At 43.3% G+C, this 18,486-nt stretch overlaps 1 protein-coding gene across 1 annotated transcript in view; it reads left to right on the top strand.

Moving 5' to 3' along the window:
• The first annotated feature begins 638 nt into the window (after positions 1–638).
• DDHD2 (DDHD domain containing 2) overlaps positions 639–18,486 on the top strand; it is an 896,553-nt gene continuing 878,705 nt past the window's right edge. Inside the window, exon 1 of the mRNA XM_078666383.1 lies at positions 639–658. The gene's annotated coding sequence lies outside the window, so the exon portion shown is untranslated. The remainder of the gene's footprint in view (positions 659–18,486) is intronic.

The raw sequence follows: 18,486 nt of genomic DNA, 5'->3' as shown, positions 1-18,486 counted from the left end.
AATGAATGAAGAAGGTGACAAAATGGACTAACACTTCGGCATGAAGCCTTAAAGTCTAAATTACCAAATCTTTAAAATAACACGTTTTGCATGTTCAAGCCCACTAGGGCAGGATACCTCACAAGAAATAGCAACAATAGGAATTGGCATGAGAGAGAGATCGGCCGAATTTATTTTATTATTTGCAAAATTGACATGACTGATAGCAGATGGCTATTTGTTAAAGTTTTTGTTGTTGAAAAACACAAACGTGCAAAAAATGTTTTAGATTTTCACAAACAAAAGATTAAATGTACAAATTTAATTTAGTCACTAGTGCATTCATTAATATTATGTTTATGAGGCAAAACGAAACCTTGATTAACAGCATTCTCTGTTTTCCATTTGAGTCAATCACGTTATATTTTAGCAGTTTCAGTCTGCTGTTTATGTTTGTTGATTTAGTGAATGTCACATGTTTATTTAAACCTATCACTGATGACACACCATTACTCGTGAGCAAGGGAGGAGAGTTCCCGAAACGCGTCGAGTTTGGTTGCCTTTGTAGTAAAATAAAGGCTGTTTTCCATCAAGAAGTGTCCATGTGTTTCTGGCAGTGGAAAGCGGCAGAAATTGGAGTTTGATTTATGGTCTCGCAACCCACACATGGACCGCCTTAGTAAGTGGCAGTGAGCATAGCGGAGCTCGGCGGCTGTCGGGTAGAAAAGAATTGACATATATATATATATATACATACATATATATATATATATTTACTATTCATAATTCCACTTATGTTTATGTTCTGAGATAAGTATGGGTGGAGAATAGAGCAGCAAATATATAATTCTTTTACAATACAGCGGTAGGTTTCTATAATGGATGCAACATTATTGCAGGCTGATATTAATGACCTCGTTAGTGTCTTCAGTAGGCCAAAGGAAAGTAAATCTTCATGTACCTTATCCCTCTTGCATACAAATAAACACTGACATGCCAGACATACATTCTGAAGGGCTCCATATTGACTATCTTTAAGGGAGATCACTTTTATAATAATTCTTTTTTTTAATCTAACAGTTCATATCTGATGTTTCCAAGCACAGCACAGGTGTTGATAGTATCCAAGCCAATTGTTTTCAATTCATAGACCTCGGAAGTTTGAAAGGTTGCTGATTTTGGTGAGACTCAATCTCGGGAGTCACAGAAGGAGTGTAGCTCACTGAGCTATCTGTCTGGCTATTTAGCACCTCTCCGGACATGGTCTAATTAATAAAAGTTACTCTGGCCTGCCACCACTCACTTGATGCAGGTTCACTTGGCTTTTTACTCGAGGATAGTGAAAAAACATAAGCCTGGATTTACTTATAACCCCGACTGCACATTGCATGGGTCTTGAAGGGTAATACGTTTTTACTATTCGAAAACTTGAGTATATAAACCCAATAGTTTGCTATCAATTGGTCTTCACCACATGGCAGTGAGAAAACATGTTTAGCCTCATGGGGGGAAACAAACAGGAAAGTCCATTGACCTCAACTTTCAGCAAATAACATTCAACAGCATTTATACATTGCCCTCCTGACCCCTGCCCGTGTGCTACACTCTGAAATTATGTTGAAGCATTAACAAATATGGCACACTTCACTTAAAAGAACTATAGTCACCACCAAAACTTCAGCAAAGATACTCTTAGACACCGAAATGAGAAATGCAAGTACACAGGTACCATGTCTTGAAGTAAAATTCAATTGGCTTGGAAAAGACCAAGGAAGTAATTTAGTTCTGTAACATTCTCTTCTCACCTACATGGCCTTAGTAAGACCCTTCCTAGGGATGCAGCTTCTTGAAGGCTACAGCACTACAAGAGGAAATACTCTTTTTGCATTTTAAGGACCGCTCGATGGAAGCTACACAGATATTATCAAACCAAGTAGTCCTCGAAATGCAAAAAAAGTTATTTCTTTCTTTAAACATGGCACGTGGAATCACTTCAATTTAGGACATAAATCGAAGCGATACCACATGGCATGCTTAAAGAAAGAAATTCCCTTTTTGCATTTTGACTGATGACCAGCCCCTAAGTGGATGCCAGGGGCATCTATCCAGCAGTTTTCAAAATGCAAAAAAGGGCATTACTTATTTCTACAAACATGACATGTGTAAAATCGCTTCACCTCATCTACTAAGGTGAAACGATTCTGTGTGTTATGTTCAGAGAAAAAAGTACCCTGGGCCTCTTGTGTATTTTGACTACCACACAGAGGGGCCCCCTCATGTGACTAGGAGCTCGGGCCCCCCCGCACCGTGGGGGCTGCGGGGCCTTACGTTATGCCACTGGCCCTGCATTGGTTACCGGTTGCCAGAAGATCCACGTGCAAACTGCTCTGTATCACCCACAAAGCGATACATGGAACAGGACCACTCTTCATCAGGAATAAAATCACAAAACACATTCAACAAAGTAAACTCCTCTCTAGAGTGGTACCTCACCTCAAAATCCCCCGGTACAAGAAAAAAGAATAAGGTTGGCACATCCTTCTCTGTTCAAGCAGCCAAACTATGGAACTTTTTACCCCACAACATAAGATCGACGGATAGCCACCTTATCTTCAGAACACTACTCAAGGATTGGCTCTTCCTCACATAACCACCATACGCAAACATAAATATACAGCATATCCCTTGGTAAATAAGCATTTATTTGGGCTATAGATATTTACCTACATATGTGTATTGCTTTGTATAAACGTGTAGAATAATTATGTTTTAAAAATATAGATATTTGTTAGTTCTGCTTAACAAATGTACATATTACTTATAGTTTTTCTATGTTTTTAACATGTATATAAGTGACTGCATAAATAAGTAAATCTTTTATCATAACTTTGTATCTACAATTGCTTCACAATTGAATTACAACAAATAAAAACAAAAAAAGTAATTTAAAGTACAACACCACTTGAAAGCCAGAGTTTATTAAATGCATCTTTAATCTACATATATTACCTTCCTTATGCATATATACCTTCCATGCACTTATGTATCTATATATTTATTAGTTTTCTTCTAATTCAGCGTATCGAATGCACTACCCTATTTTTCACCCTATACCTATACCTCTATCACTATATACTCTACCTCCACTCTCTCATTCATCCCAAACCCCATACCACTACTACGATCCCCAAAATAACCCTTTCTAGGCCCTTCCCTCCTCTACCCCTCCTTGCATCCTCTCATACCTCTTTTACTATTCAGATCTCCCAAACAAGCCTTTCTAAACCCTTCCCTCTGACTCTTCCCCCTCCACCTCCTCTTTTCTCACCCCACCCCCCCACTGCTATGAACTCCCAAAAAATATATATATTCCTGACTCTTCCCTCTTCTATCCCTCCTTCCCTCTTCTATCCCTCCACTATTCCTGTTCAATCCAAATAACAGACTAACATGTCCACCGCTCATATTAATTTCATATTTCCCTATACTAACTCCCCTCCACCTCCCCTTTACTCATACCAAACCCCCTCCTACTGCTATAAACTCCCCATAAAAAAAGAAATCTAGACCCATCCCTACTTTTATCCCTCCACTATTCCTTTTCAATCCAAATAACAGACTAACATGCCCACCACTCAAACTAATTGCATATTTCCCAATACTAATTCCCACTAGTCCTGTGTGGGTTCCGGAGGAGTGTGCTACTCACCGAAAAGCGTTTCAACACCTCTTCAGGGGTAGCAAGCACTATATAAATGCAAACCTTTTTTCCCTCTTCTATCCCTCCACTATCCTTCTCAATACAAATAACATACCAACATATCCACTGTTCAAACTACTACATAGCTCACTATACTAATGCATCAGTAATCCTTTATGGGTTCCGGAGTAGTGTGCTACTCACCGAAAATATGCTTCAACTCCTCATCAGAGGTAGCAAGCACTATATAAATGGAACCCTTTTCCATCCACTATCCTTCTCAATCCAAATAACAGACTAACATATCCACTGCTCAAATTACTTCATATTTCACTATACTAATTCACCACTTATCCTTTATGGGTTCCGGAGTAGTGTGCTACTCGTCGAAAAAGGGATTCAACACCTCATCAGGGATAGCAAGTGCTATATAAATGCAAACCTTTTCCCTCTACTATCCTTCTCAATCCAAATAACTGACTAACCTCTCCACCACTGAAATTACTTTCATATTTCACTATTCTTTTTCACCACTAATCCTTTATGGGTTCCAGAGTAGCATGCCACTCACCATAAAAGTGCTTCGACGCCTCGTCAGGGCTAGTAAGGACCATATAAATTCAATTACAATACAATATGCATTAAAATGGCTGACTTCACTTACAAAGCCTGAAGAATCGAGCCTGGGGTTTGTAGGGGGTGTCATGCGCATGCAGGGCCACCTCACACTTATAATCCAGCACCCTGCCTTCAGGATTGAAAGGCTGGCCGTAGGGGTGACTTCTATGTTTTAAGTGTAGTGACCGCAGGTATAACAAAACGTATATCTCTCGTAAGTGGTGCTGGCACCAGCTTACACAGGCTGTAATGGCAGGCCTGTAGTCACAGTATGAGTGGTCTCTCATGGGTGGCATAATACATGCTGCAGCCCATGGAAGACCCCTAGTGTACCTATGCCCTGGGTACCTTAGTACCATATACTAGGGACTTACATGGGTACACCTGTAGCCAATTGGGAAGGTACCAAAGTACTTACCACTGTCAATTTTAGGGAAGAAGCACAGTGACTGTAGTCCTGATTAGCAGGATCCCAGTCAGACTAGACAGAAAACAGGATAACACCTGCAAAAAGAAGGGGTAACCATGAAATCAGATCCTACTTTCCTACAGGCATTCTCTTAATTCCGATTGGTTATACAATCCAAGATAAGATTCCTACTGCCCTCAAACGGGTACCAGAGAAGTCATCAATGGCAGCTCCATTTCTTGACCATATCCTGAAGAGAGGCAAAGCATTCTTGACTTGACACTAATATTTGCTGCAGCTAAGCACAAAGCACTGGACCCTGCACCCACTTCTCTGCACTCTATGGTGAAACCAGACCCCCCCCCAGTACTTTCTGATCCTGATGCTGACTGTTAGTTCTTCTGCAGTTGGTTAGTCGGATATGGGAGAGTATAGGAAGGAAATTATGCAGGATCACGCTCCTCACCATCTGTGCAGCCAACGCAGCAGTGCTAATCTTGGCCAATAGGAGTCCAGGCACAACTTTGGCTGCCAAAGGCAGAAGTAAGAAATTTGCTCCGTAAGGGGGCAACTGAACCGGTACCTGCACACAAGCAGAACCAAGGGAATTGTTTGCGGTATTTCCTGGTAGAAAAGGACATGGATCAACACACTCTAAAATACCTGCACTTTCTCAACAACTTCATTCACAGATCAACTTTTAAGATGGTGACTCTGTAGAGGTCATCCTGTTCCTGCTGGTTAGACCATCTAGATGTCATGATTCAGCTTAAAAGATGCCTGCTTACTTCCATGTTCCTTTCCTCAGGAAACACAGGAGTTTTCCTCAGTGGAGATTGGGCTGAGAGCACTTGCGATTCAAATTACTGCTTTCACACTGGCAAGAGTCTTCACAAAATTGCTAATGCCAGTCATGAAACATTAGTGCAGCAATGGTTCTACATAGCCCCCTGCTTGGATGATTGGCTAGTGAAGGCGTCAACGAAAGCAGCAGCAATGAAATCTGTCCAGGGAGGCACCAACCTGTTCCTGGGGTGGGACTGTCAGTCAGCTTTACCAAGTACTAGATGGGGAAGTATAAAATGGCATTTCCCCAACTGCATGCTCCTGAAAGCTGCAAGAACTGACCTGCAGAACACAGAGTCTTGGCTTTATGGGTAAGGGTTGCCTTAGTGATGTAGTTGGAAGCGATCAGGGCTGTGCTGCTTGTGGCACTTTTAGTAATTATAGGAACCACATATTCAGTGGATACAGGCATCCAGAGACTGCTTGGAAAATGTACAGGAGACAGACTGCAGGAAGAGATCCCTAGGCTTGGGGAGATACTATCTGCACCTGACTGCAGAAATGCCTTTTCGGCCCCTGATACCAGAGGTCATGAACGTGTCATTTATTTGTTGTGCTCACTACTACCTGCAAACCTTTAAGGCTCTGGAAGAAGAAACAAAAAGAGACCAGAAGACAGACGGCTACAAAACTAAACCAGCATTTGCAATGCAATTGATCTCTCCTTTGAGACCTTATGAGTGTTTAGCCTTGCAGCACATTACTGCAATTGACTGTATGGCAGTGATTATGGATTTGGCAGTAGATTTGGCAGCAGATTTAGCAGCAGACAAATGAACGTGATATTTGAGAGCTTATGAGTGGTTTGAAGAAAAATACATTAAATTATTGATACATTTTAATTACATTTGTATAAAAGTGAAGCCTCCAAAGAAGTCTGTGTATGTTTGTGGAAATTAAAATGCATCCTTGTTATTATTTGCTGTTATCGCCTCATTTTGACGTTTTACTCTATGGGAGTTGACTTGGTGGCAGAGAGCATGTGGATGAGGCAATCACATGTTGACAGTTATAAGACAGGGTAAGGTGTGTGCCCTTATCAAGCCTCGCTCTAGGCACACGGACTGTGAGTAGGGCACTAGAAGACCAATCTTGACTCCAAAGAGGCCTGGAACCCCACTCTGAACTCCTATGGAATATGAGGACACAGGCTGTCCTATTGGACCTCAGTGCATCAAACACCTACAGAGGGGTCAGCAGTATTCAACCCAGACTTTAACATCAGTGGTCAACATGTGGATGAGGCTATCACATGTTGACAGCTATAGGACAGGGTAAGGCGCGTGCCCTTATCAAGCCTCGCTCCAGGCACACGGACTGTGAGTAGGGTACTAGATAAATATTGGAACAGCTGCCCCCAATGTGTTCTTTCTTTTTACGAAGGAGATAAAAAATTACCTTGTTTGCCATTCTCAATACACAGGTGGGAGAATATATTTTTTGGATAGCATGGTAAGTTCAGATTTCCCAGAGCCATAAACCTCCCTATGAGCCGTACAAGGCATTTTATTTGCACATGCTGTTCTAAAGACAGCTGGTGTATTTCTCCTTGCCTCTGATAAATGATCACATTAATGAAGCCCTGGCACAGTCCTGCCTGCAAAGTTCTGGATCTCTTGCTGTATTGCCAGGGAGTAAACTGGTTGCCCTAAGGACAGGCTGTTACAGTAGTCTGTTCTAGATAATAGGAAAGTAGGCCGGCCCCACCATAGTGTGCTTTTTAGGGAAGAAGGGCTTTTCTGAGGAAACTTCCGGTGAGGAATCTGCTTGAATTCACCTTCTTGTCCCAGGCCAGCAAGGTGCCCTTTGGATCTATTATGACTCCACATTTTACTTCCTGCAGGGAGGGTGATGTACCTAAAATTATTGGCCAAAGATTCGTAGCGAGCGATTTTGTACCCCAGTGTAGATTGATTATTTGATTAACCAATCTAATTGTTCTATCCCATCCGAATGGCTTGTGCAACCAGAAATGGTAAATAAAGGCTTAACTGTAACTAAGTGTAGTACGTTTAAAATCTGTGCGAGTTCGCCAGTGTTTGAAGTGGGATCCTACCTGAGTCTTTTAATGGATGGCAAGCGGCATGTGCAAGCTCGGTCAAATAGGCAGGTTTATAAAAGTGCCTGCAGCAAGTACTGCAACTTTACTGGGTTCTGTCGTGCGGGACAGAGGGGGCTCCATAGAGGGTTTTGTGAGATTGTCAGTTCCCATGCACATCTTGTGCTCTGTCCCAGGCATCCTTCCCACCTGCTCTAGGGCTTCAACAGGTTTCCGCACCCCCTTTGTAACTGGGTCAGGCGCCTTCCTCTGCCTCTCCTCCTCATTGATGCCAGGCCCTGCCATCTTTGGCTGAGCTGATGACTCAACTCCTCCTCTCAAGGCATCCAGGTGGGGCAGAGAGGTTAAGAGAGTCTCGCGTGGCCCTTCACTGTTTGGACCTGAAAATGCCTACACCCAGAACACTGCCCCTTTTGTCCTTTGCTGCTCAAACCTTTCTCTAATACACCCTCTCTCTTATTGTTAACCTAAATTCCTTCCTTCTTCAGGATTTGCTCATTTCACGGGCACCAATGTACTTCTACTCCACTACTACTGGGTGTAAACCATCAACCCTCTATTGAGGTGTATGTGGGCTGCTTCTCCAGTGCTATTTTGTGGCACATAACACACCCTTTACTGCGATACCTGTGAATGCCCATGGTTTGCACCTTTGCTGCTTCAGGACGGCCCCCTTAGACCCTTTACTGGGGTGTAAGTGGTTTGCGCCTCTGCCGCTACGGGGTGGCCCCATAGACCATCTACTGAAGTGTTGTTCGGCCGCGACCCCACCGCTTCTTTGTGATACTTCATAGACCCTGGAGTGAGGTGTCTGTCTGCAACGCTACCACTTCTGGGTGGTTCATCATATAGACCCTCTACTCTTCTGTCAATGAATGCCCTTGACTTCTTTTGGGTTGTAAGCCATACATCGTTTGAGGTGTCCTTGGGTTACACCTTCACCGCTCCTGGGTGGTATAGTGTACACTCGGCACTAAGGTGTATGTGGATACATTTGGCCTGCAAGGAGTATGAAGAGCTGCGTAAATGCAAATGCAGAGCAATGCAAGCTAGTGCCAACTCGTGCAGAGCAATGGAAGCTCTTTGGCAAAGCAATCATATATGATGCTTCCCTTTACGCCCTGCACTAGATCTCCTCTGTACTTCTTCAAAAGACCCTCCAGTTGCAACAGAGCGTCACTACATCAAATGTCGACAGCACAAAATTAAATATGATAGTGGAAAACAAGGCTATACTTTCAAGACTATATTTGCAATAGTTGTTGTTTCAACAGAATTACCCATGTTATCTGAACCATAAATCAAATTAATACAGGACATTGGGCAAATATAGTTCACTGAAAACACACTGGATGTATTTTTCTGTGTTTGGCTTGATGAACTGCAGTGCAGTACAATCAACATAGCAAAAAAACGTATGTTTTTTCACATGTGTTCATACAAATAGTTAAGCACATCTTGAGAAGAGGCAGAGTTCCAAAACTGTCTTTAGTACGTTTCTCTTCTAGTACGTGTCCATTTTATAACTTTCTTGTCATTTAACTCCTACCGTTCATTCAAAAAAGAATTAAATCAATGTTTAAATAACTAGTGCCAATGAAATTCTAGCCATACTGTCAGAAGCTAATGATTGCGCCCTAGTTATTGCTCTCACTACACGTGTTCACCTAGCAATAATGTGGCAACAGGCCCGATGACCTCTATCGAGATACAATTGTCTGACCTTTTGTCAGAATTTGGCCCTGTAAGGCCTTTGCCTTAATTTGCCTTTTGGGAGAGTTGGCCCTTATCAGAGGCAAGGTTGGTTCCATTATGTGGCATATTGTGTGGCCTTGTTTTCTAGTTATTAGGGTTATTTTTTTAGTACACAGCTGTATTGCTCCAAATTCTATCATTTAGAATACTATCCTTTTCTATTATTTAGGAAATAAAGAGAACTCCATAGAACAGATAGTCAGTGAGTTTTATTTGCTTACTATGAATGCTTTTGTGAATACTGATATATTTTGGCTGCAAAACAGCACTGGAAACAAACCAGAGTTAGGGCTTCTGCGAGTACCACTCGCTTCCAAGAAACAGAATAGTACACCCATCAATGCTTATTATTTAAATGTCATGCTAGCCAGCATTTTAAAATATAGATATTAGACCGGAAAAAAAAGCTACATATTTCGAACTCTTCTACATTCTAAGTGACTCCATGCAAAAACCACTGGTCTGAGAACTCTAAAATATACATAAATTAGTGTCACTTTTGAATAAAGCAATTTTTGGACAAAAAATTATCATTCCGTCCACCATGTTTAAAACATAAACATATATAAATATGATTTGCTTATATCTAGCTCTCCACTAGAGCTTTGTTATCTGGGTTTGTTCAATTTCTTTTTGTTCACAAAACTGAAAAGTGTAGATAAATAAAGTAAAATATGTACGTGCTTTGTGTCCCTCTATTGACAAAGAACTACCTTCCCCATCCAACAGTTAAGGATATTAACACCTTCTATGTGAAATTTCCCATCTGTTTAAGTGAAATGTTCCCAGTTAACTTTTTCAGCACCACGCTCTCAGTACCTTTTGATCCATTTGAGCACAAAATACAAAATTAAATGTTGAAATCTGCGGATTATCTAGCAGATGTGGAAAGTTTAGTAAATCCATCATTTGATATCAAACACAGCAGCCCTAAAATCACATTGTTCCATTGGACCTTCCAAGAGTCAATTTGCTCACCTCATGTTATAGCATTTACTTGATAACAGAGGAACATTTTTGTTGTCTTTCGGTGGGCTTGTGTCCAGATCACTGAAGCCTCTTGTCACAGTGGAACACATTCCCCACCCTCCTACTCCCACAATGTTTTTTTAAATTGTCCCAATGTTTGGAAGGGGCAGAGAGAATACTGAACGAAGCAAGGTGTGTATCTGTGCCGGTTACGATGGTTAAGAGGGAGGAGAGGACCCAGGAAAGATGTGAGAATACTGGATGAGTAGGTTAAGAGCAGAGTGAGGGGTGGAGTTTGAATCAAAGTTTTATATCACCAACACAACACCTTTTAAGCACTTTGGCGTGCTGTGCAGTAGAATCAAGTCTATTAGTGGTCAATTGACTGTTTAATAGATATTGTACCTGTGTTCATCACAGTTCGTAGTAGCACACATGCCAAAAGTCCCAATTTAGGTTGTAGATTCCAGATTTTTTTAACATAACATTCTTTTAAAGGTCTCCTGCCTATATTTTTTTCCAAAGTCGAAACTAAATTCCCCTTTTGTCTCAAAATATCCCTCCTAGGTTCTCCCAAATATTGACAAGTACATAATGGTGTGGGCGAGAGACATAGGGTGGAGGGTTTGTAGTACATATTGATGTCTCACAGTTGGAGTCCTGCCTCGTTTTATCAGGGGTTCTCAGTCATAGGACTGTCTACATAGTTCAGTTTTTAGGTGTTCGGCCACAGAGTCATGACAAAGGAAGAGCATTGGAGTATTTGCTCACAAAGACCCCCCCCCCCCCCCCCCCAAGGTGATTTAGAGGTTGCCTTATTAGTTAGCAGATCAGATATTTTGGATTAGAACATACTGTATGCCATTTGAGCACATATCTTTGGACCTTGCTACAAAAATATATAATTTGGTATGAATGTGAGCCTGGCTTCCACCAGGAGCCAGTAACAAAGTTTCAGGACAGGTCTGATGTGGCTGTCATGTTTTCCAAAAAATAGCCAACCCTACAGCCTTGGTTTCTAGGGCAATATCAAGCCCACGTATTTAGCAAAGCTAGTACTTACAGGAGTGGGAACTTACACCACTCGATAATTATAGTGTTTTGATCAAGATCACACGATTCGTTAAGTGTAGAAGCTGGAATTCAAACTGAAGTTGCCGTCTCCTGCAGTTGCCAACTTACTCTCTAGATGAACTTCTCTCATCCTTTCTAATTGGAAGCATCAGATCTCCAAGGCCTTCAGGCAATTCTAGCTGTGTTTACAAAACAGAGCTTTAACAATAACGGTTCTGTGAGTCACTTCTCTTGCAGCATTCTGCGGCTTGGCCAGGGGCATTGTTGGTGAGCTGCCATCGGCACGCTCGTGTGCTGCAGCAGCAAGGCTAACTTGGCCCTGCAAAGCTATTGGAGAAATATCCTCGGCTAACCTCCTGGCCTTTCGCGGCCAGGCACTAGGGGCGGCCATGTTTGCTCTGCGGCCTGCGTGCGTTGGCTATCTGCCGCGTGACTCACTAATCCCTCTGTGAAGGGGTTTCCTTTGAGCGCGCTCCACCCGTACGTATCCTACTGCGGCGCCGCAACGCCTACAAAACGTACCCTGAGGACAGACGCGGCTCCTAGTTGGCTGCCATGCCCCACCTGGATGTGTGCTTACAGCAGTGACACAGGCCTTCCGATGACTAACTAGCATGCTATAGGAATAGAGGGGCATATGTATCAAGCCCTTTTTCCGTTCGCAAACGGTTGCGAACGGGAAATGGCCTTTTGGGATGTATCATCCCAAAATTGTATCGCAAATTATAGAATCGCAAAATTTGCGATTCTCTATTTTGCGATTACATTTGAGGAATCGCAAATTGTGATTCCTTAAATGAAATGTATGAAGGACCTAAGTTGTGCGAATTTGGCATAAGAAATCGCAAATTGTAATTTGCGAATTCTTTGATAAAAGCACTTTTTTGCTTTTTTCAATGTGCCATGTGCCACACGGGCATGTATGTGCACCACATATGCACACATACATATTTCAGGGGTGCAACAGGGTATCCTTTGAACACCCTGGCACCCTTGAAATTGCATTCTCAATTTGCGATTCTCAACTTGCGAATCGCAAATTGAGATGTCTTCCCATTCATTCCTATGGGCCTCCTAGCCCATATGAATGAATGGGAAGGTATTCTTTAATTGCAATTCCCAATTTGCTAATCTCGATTAAGGAATGCCAAGAAATCGCAAAATATTTGTGAATTATTTATTACATACCGTTTTGCGATTCTCAAATAGCGATTCTCTAAAAATCGCTATTTGAGAATCGCAGTGACGGTATTTGATACATATGCCTCAATATGTTTTATACAGCGTTTATAGACGTCTTTTTGGTGAATGATGTAACAACATGTTCCGAAATCCAAGTAGACATCATCAACAATGGAAGATTTTAGCATGCTAATTGTTGTTGATTTTTAGTGATGCAGAACTGAGTAAAGAGAACTAGTTTTTCTCTTCCCTCATGACACCTATAAAAAAAAACACTGGTCTTTCAAAGCTGCCATCGTTTCAGATTGCTTATGTGTGACATTTTCACAGTTTCAGTGTAGTTATTTGTGACATTCAACGACCAAAGGAGTAAACACTTAATCGCGAGCAAAATCAAGCAATTAAATCCAGGAAAACTGATATATACCAGAAATTATACCCATTTGAGCAACAGGAAACTCTAAGAAGATGAACTGTTGGCAGGTAGTCTGTAACATTAACCACAGTCTCAGCATACCCTACCAAGTGGGTATGCCCAGATGTGGGTCCCTTGCTCACTTTGCCACTATATTGAAGCTATCCTGGCTGATGAGGGGTGAAACCTTGAAACCTGTGGTAGGATGCTTGTTTCCGGTCCAAGGAAGGCCTGGCTTGGCTGTTCGGGCTGGACTTTTCCCATGAGGAACAGGGTCAAGACTGATTTGCATATGGCTGGGTCTGAACTGGGGTGGCGAAGTGAGCTAAAGAACAATGATGGATTCAACCCAGATCTGTGACTGGGGGTGAGTGTCTGAAAAGTTTCAGCGCTCCATCCATCATCTCCTTGTGTTTGCTTTGTATGCCCTAAGTTGGCAGAGTATGCCCAGACGTGGGTCTCTTGCTCCCTTTGCCATTGGATTCAAGCTAGTCTGGCTGATGAGGGGTGAAACCCCAAAACTAGTCCTTGGTTGCTTGTTTCCAGTGCAGGGAAAACCTGGCTTGGCAGTTCAGACTTGAATGTTCCCATGAGGAACAGGGTCAAGGCTGATTTGCATGATATGCATAAGGCTGGGTCTGAACTGGGGTGGCGAAGTGAGCTAAAGAACAATAATGGAAAGTTTCAGTGCTCTGTTCATCATTTCCTTGTGATTACAATGGGAATAGTCCAACCTGAAGTGCCAAGCCAGGTCTTCCCTGGACCAGAACACAAGCAACCCAGGACCAGTTATTTTTTACCTTTGTTAGGGTCTCGTGTCTGGTTTAGCTACATGGTTTTCACAGTTGTTTGTTTGATTGTTTTCTAGAGAACTACTAGGTTCACTTTTTATCACCCTTTTCATCACTTTCACAACCTGGATTATGTTCCCGCTCAGCTATATATAGCTTTACCTGTAGGTGGTACTCAGGACTTGGTAATTAATGAGTGACATTTTTCTTTTAGGAACCATCCCCTGATGAAGGGCCCTGCCTGAAATGCATTAGGTTCCTTAATATATGAATACGTTTAAATGTAATAATGTAGTGTGAATTGGAATATTATATTTTCAGAAAATTTGGGAAATAACAATAAAGAATAAAGAAACATTGCAACCTAATCACTTTTGGATGAATTGATTAATCTCTACAAAAAATAACCACAGGAGTGCCCAGTGGGGAGGTTTTGGGATTTTCGGAAAACGTTTTTTATTCACTTATAATAGTACCCCTCTTGATCAGTAGGTGATACCCACAGACACCCAAAAAATCGATCAACGTTAATTGATTGTTAAACTTGGAGTAAACAGGAGTACAACTGCAATTTCATTATTTTTTCTAAATTAGCTACATCAATCATCACCTTCCACAAATCCCTTTTAATCGTAAGTCGTACAAAACATGACAACAAGTGCGCAAGCTATCCTATTGACCTTTTACCTGTTAAAGGAACAAGGTCACATTAGTCAAATACATTACAGTAAATCACTTTAACATTTACTACACTTGTCTTCATTGCATCCTCCTCTCCCCTGTCGTCATCCGGTACATGGGATAAATAGAAAAAGGATAAAGAGGTTAGTGGCCTCTCAAGGCCCCCCACTTAAGAGTAAGGGGGGCCCTTTGGGTTCTCCAGTGTCATTGTCTTCTTCGCTGCCTGAGCCTTCCAGGCCCACCATGTGAGGAGGAGTTGAAGCTGAAATTGAAGTTGGGGGAATTTATAAAGCGCTCGTACACCAAAAAGGTTTCATGGCGCTAATCAGACCGGCAGCAGAACAGGGCAACAATTTAGACCTCAAAAGCTTTAGTAAAAAGCCAGGTCTTCAGATTTTTACGAAACTCCATATAAGATTGAGAGAACCGAAGATAGTCAGGAAGAGAGTTCCAGAATCGAGGGGCCTGGAAAGAAAAGCTCAGCCCTCCATGTTTCTTCCTGACAAACCGTGGAACAACCAAAAGGTTCTTGGAGGCTACAAGGGGACCCCTTTGGGTCCTCAGGGTTCGTCGTCGCTGACCCTGTCTGATCTGTCCAGTGCAGCGTAGTCACGAATGAGACCGTGGATCATGTCCGGCAGGCCAGGGTCGATGTCTCTTTCTTCCCTACTACCAGGCAGTTTCTGGAAAACAGGAGAACATCTTTAAAGCAGCATGGGACTCGGGAGCCTCCAGCAGTCCTGGGGGTCCCCGAGTACACGTGTCCCTGGGAACAGACCGTTCATCACCGAATCCGCGGTGATGCATGATGTTGGTATCCAGGCCCTAAGCTCTGTGCCTAAGGCCTTCAGCAGGTCCTGCGTGTACGTTCACTCCCAGAAGAGATGGTAGGTCATCTCGTCTGCGGTGCACCATCTCAGGCAGGACTTGTGCCGGTTGAGCCCTCTTGTGTCAGGATATGAGCCAGGTGGCGCCTTCCTGGAATTCAACTCGGCAGGACCACAACTCCCAGAAGTCAGGGCGATAGGAAAGGGAGGTGTCGAGTTTAAATATCGCCTGCGCACACCGGCCAGTGTGCGTAATTCTTCATTTTGTATCGGACGCCCGCTCTGCGGGTAACTTGAAGGACTTCGAGTTTTGGATTCCTCGGGATTTGGCTATCCCTATCTCTCTGCTGCTCTGTTTTCGTTCTCCTGGGAAGGAGAACCAGTGTGTATTCCCGGGCGGTTGACGGCTGTCAATCCGCCATACTCCACGGAGCGTTCTTGGATTTTGCGTGCAGATCAACGGGGGTGCCATGGATTCTTCGGCTTCCGCCTCGCAGTCCCATTGAGTTGTTTTCCCGTTTGTTTCTTCTCTTCAATTTGGCAAGCAGAGGTGACCTTGGAAAAGGCTATTATCTCTGTATTCTTATGAGCATTTACCAGTGGTAAGGAGGATTATCACTTCGGTGCTCAGCTCAGAACTGCCGTACCCTTTCTCTTGTACTTGCTGGACTTCTCTACGTCCAGGTAGGAAGCAGAATTTGACTATTAACAAAAGTTCTGTGTTGCTTTACTATTATTCTATATTAGTCAGTGGCCTGATACGGTTATGGAGATACCCTAACTACCTAAGCATTTTCATGGTTGATTAACTCTTGTGTTTTAGTTTTGCTTTGGATTACAACACTTAGAAATTCAGAGGAAATCTTTATAACTTTGCTACTATCCAGATTTATGGATTGAGAGAAGAGCCAATGGTGGATTGCTTTGTGTTTCTTTTTATCTTCCTGGATTGGCTCCTATTTTTGCTTCCCTTTAATTTTACAAACGGTATGTTTGAATGTGGTTTGTTATATTCAGTAATATTAGGGGTGATAGGAAAGAAAGAGCCTTTATAATATTGTCTTTCTCTAGCCAAGGAGTATGCCAAAAGGAGTGTGAGTACCAGTTAATGTCTAAAGTTGTGATGCATTATACAACTGTATGATTCAGGTACAGATCACTCGCAGCGAGATCATGAGTGTAGGATAGTTCTTGATTGTATTTCATGGTATTCCTTTTCTCTCTTATAGGTCTCCCATTTCCCAGCTGCTCCTTCCCTATTCCCTTCCCTTGCTTGATCGCCCTAATACTCTGTGATTACTATCTGAGTTGGGGATGTCAAGAGGTGGACAATTTACTGCATCTCCCAGATTCTGAGGAGTTCTTCGTAGGGGTTCCTGAAACCTGACATCTTGAGTGCATGAAGGCCCTCACTGGCAGACCTCCTTAGATGACCATCCAGGCGATGTCTTTGTGATGGCTGATCAGCCGCTTGGATGAGACGTTCTTCCATACTTGGTCTGCTGTGGCAAGGGGAGGGCGCCTATCGGTTTGCTGACACCCCTCGCACGTATCTGATGTTGGACAATCTTCAGAGTCCATGTGGCTGGGGTGTTAGCCTCCATGCCAGTGTCCTTGCAAAGCTCCCTTGGAGTGCACTTGGCTGGGGTAGCACCCTCCAGACCAAATTCTTTGACAAACTTTTCCACTTCCTTGTAAAACCATGGGGTGTCTCAGTAGTAGGGGACAGCGCTCACTCACTCTGCCCATCTGAGGTGTCCCCACATTGGCAACAGAAATAAGCGTGCCATCAGAAAGCTAGCATTGATTCCATCTTCGGACTTCAGGGTGCTATTCACGCCGTTGCACACTAAGATTCCCCTCGGGATGGTGGCGATGTCTGGCACTCCCTTGGCTCCCTTATCGTGGGTCTTGAACATTACCTCCCTCTTCACTCTGTCCATCTTGGAGCTCCAGATGAAGTAGATGATCATTCTTGTGATGGCCTTGGCCATTCAAGGCTGCACTAAGACTTTCCATCAATTGTTAGCTTCCAGAGGCTCCAGAGTTCCAGCTTCTGCTTCGTCTTTGACATTCTCTCTTCCCATGTCTTCTCCACCGAACCAGAATCCAAGGATCTTCAGGAAATCCTACTTGATGGGGAGTGGCAGTGGGTCTCGGGGGAAGGGTCCAGTGGCCAAGGAGTAGGGTTTCCATCTTGGCGCAATTAATCTTTGCTCCTGGCACCTTTCCAAACTCGATTCAAGTCCTTTCCAGCTCTTTCACAGACTGACCATCCACGCGGAAGACTGAGACGTCATCCATATATATATATATTCACTTCTCTCTTCCAGTTGCTTCCCAGTACTGTCACTCCTCTGATGTTCTAGTTCTGTCTGATGCATTTGGCGAGGAGCTCTATCACGCAGATGAAAAGAAGAGGGTTGAGAGGACAGCCCTGATTAACACCGGACAGGATGGGGAAGGGGTTGTTTTCCATCCATTAACCAATATCTCTGTACATTGTGGTCACCACGCCGCAGAATAAGTCTCCCATTCCAAGTGCTCCGGTCCTTGAACTCATGGGAAATGCAGTCAAATGCCTTGATCCAGGCTGACCAAGGTTGTTGGAACCTTACCATTCTTGATGTACTCGATTGTGTCCCGGACCAGGGCCAGACTGCCCGCGATTTGCTGACCCGGTACCCCACAGGGCTGGTCAGGGTGAACTATCTTCAATATCACTTTCTTTAGACGGTTGGCCATTACCTTCACTAGGATTTTGCAGTCCACGTTGAGGAGTGAGATGGGCCTCCAGTTCTTGAGGTCTTCCCTCTCTCCCTTCTGCTTTTGCAAAACCATTATCATGCCTTCACGCAGGGACTGTGGCATAATATCCTATCATTTCCTAGTAGAGGTACAGCAAATCCAGCCAGATCAGTTCCCACAGTTTGACATAAAGCTCCACTGGGAGACCGTCATTTCCAGGTGTCTTGCCTCTCTTGGCGGTCACAGCAGCCAATTGCAGCTCTTCCAGGGTGAAGGGGTTCAGGTCTTCTCTCTCTTCCAGACCCAGTGTCTTCGCGATGCCCACCAGGAAACTGTCCGCCTTGATTCTCTCTGACGACCTCAGTGAGTAAAGCTCACTATAAAAGTCTGTTAAGACTCTCATGATGTGCTCTTTCTCACTTTAGAAGTTGCC

Source organism: Lissotriton helveticus, chromosome 11 (assembly GCF_964261635.1).
Source record: "Lissotriton helveticus chromosome 11, aLisHel1.1, whole genome shotgun sequence".
Taxonomy (NCBI): Eukaryota; Metazoa; Chordata; class Amphibia; order Caudata; family Salamandridae; genus Lissotriton; species Lissotriton helveticus.
The sequence above is the reverse complement of the archived record's forward strand: the minus strand, read 5'-3'. Positions and strand labels throughout refer to the sequence as shown.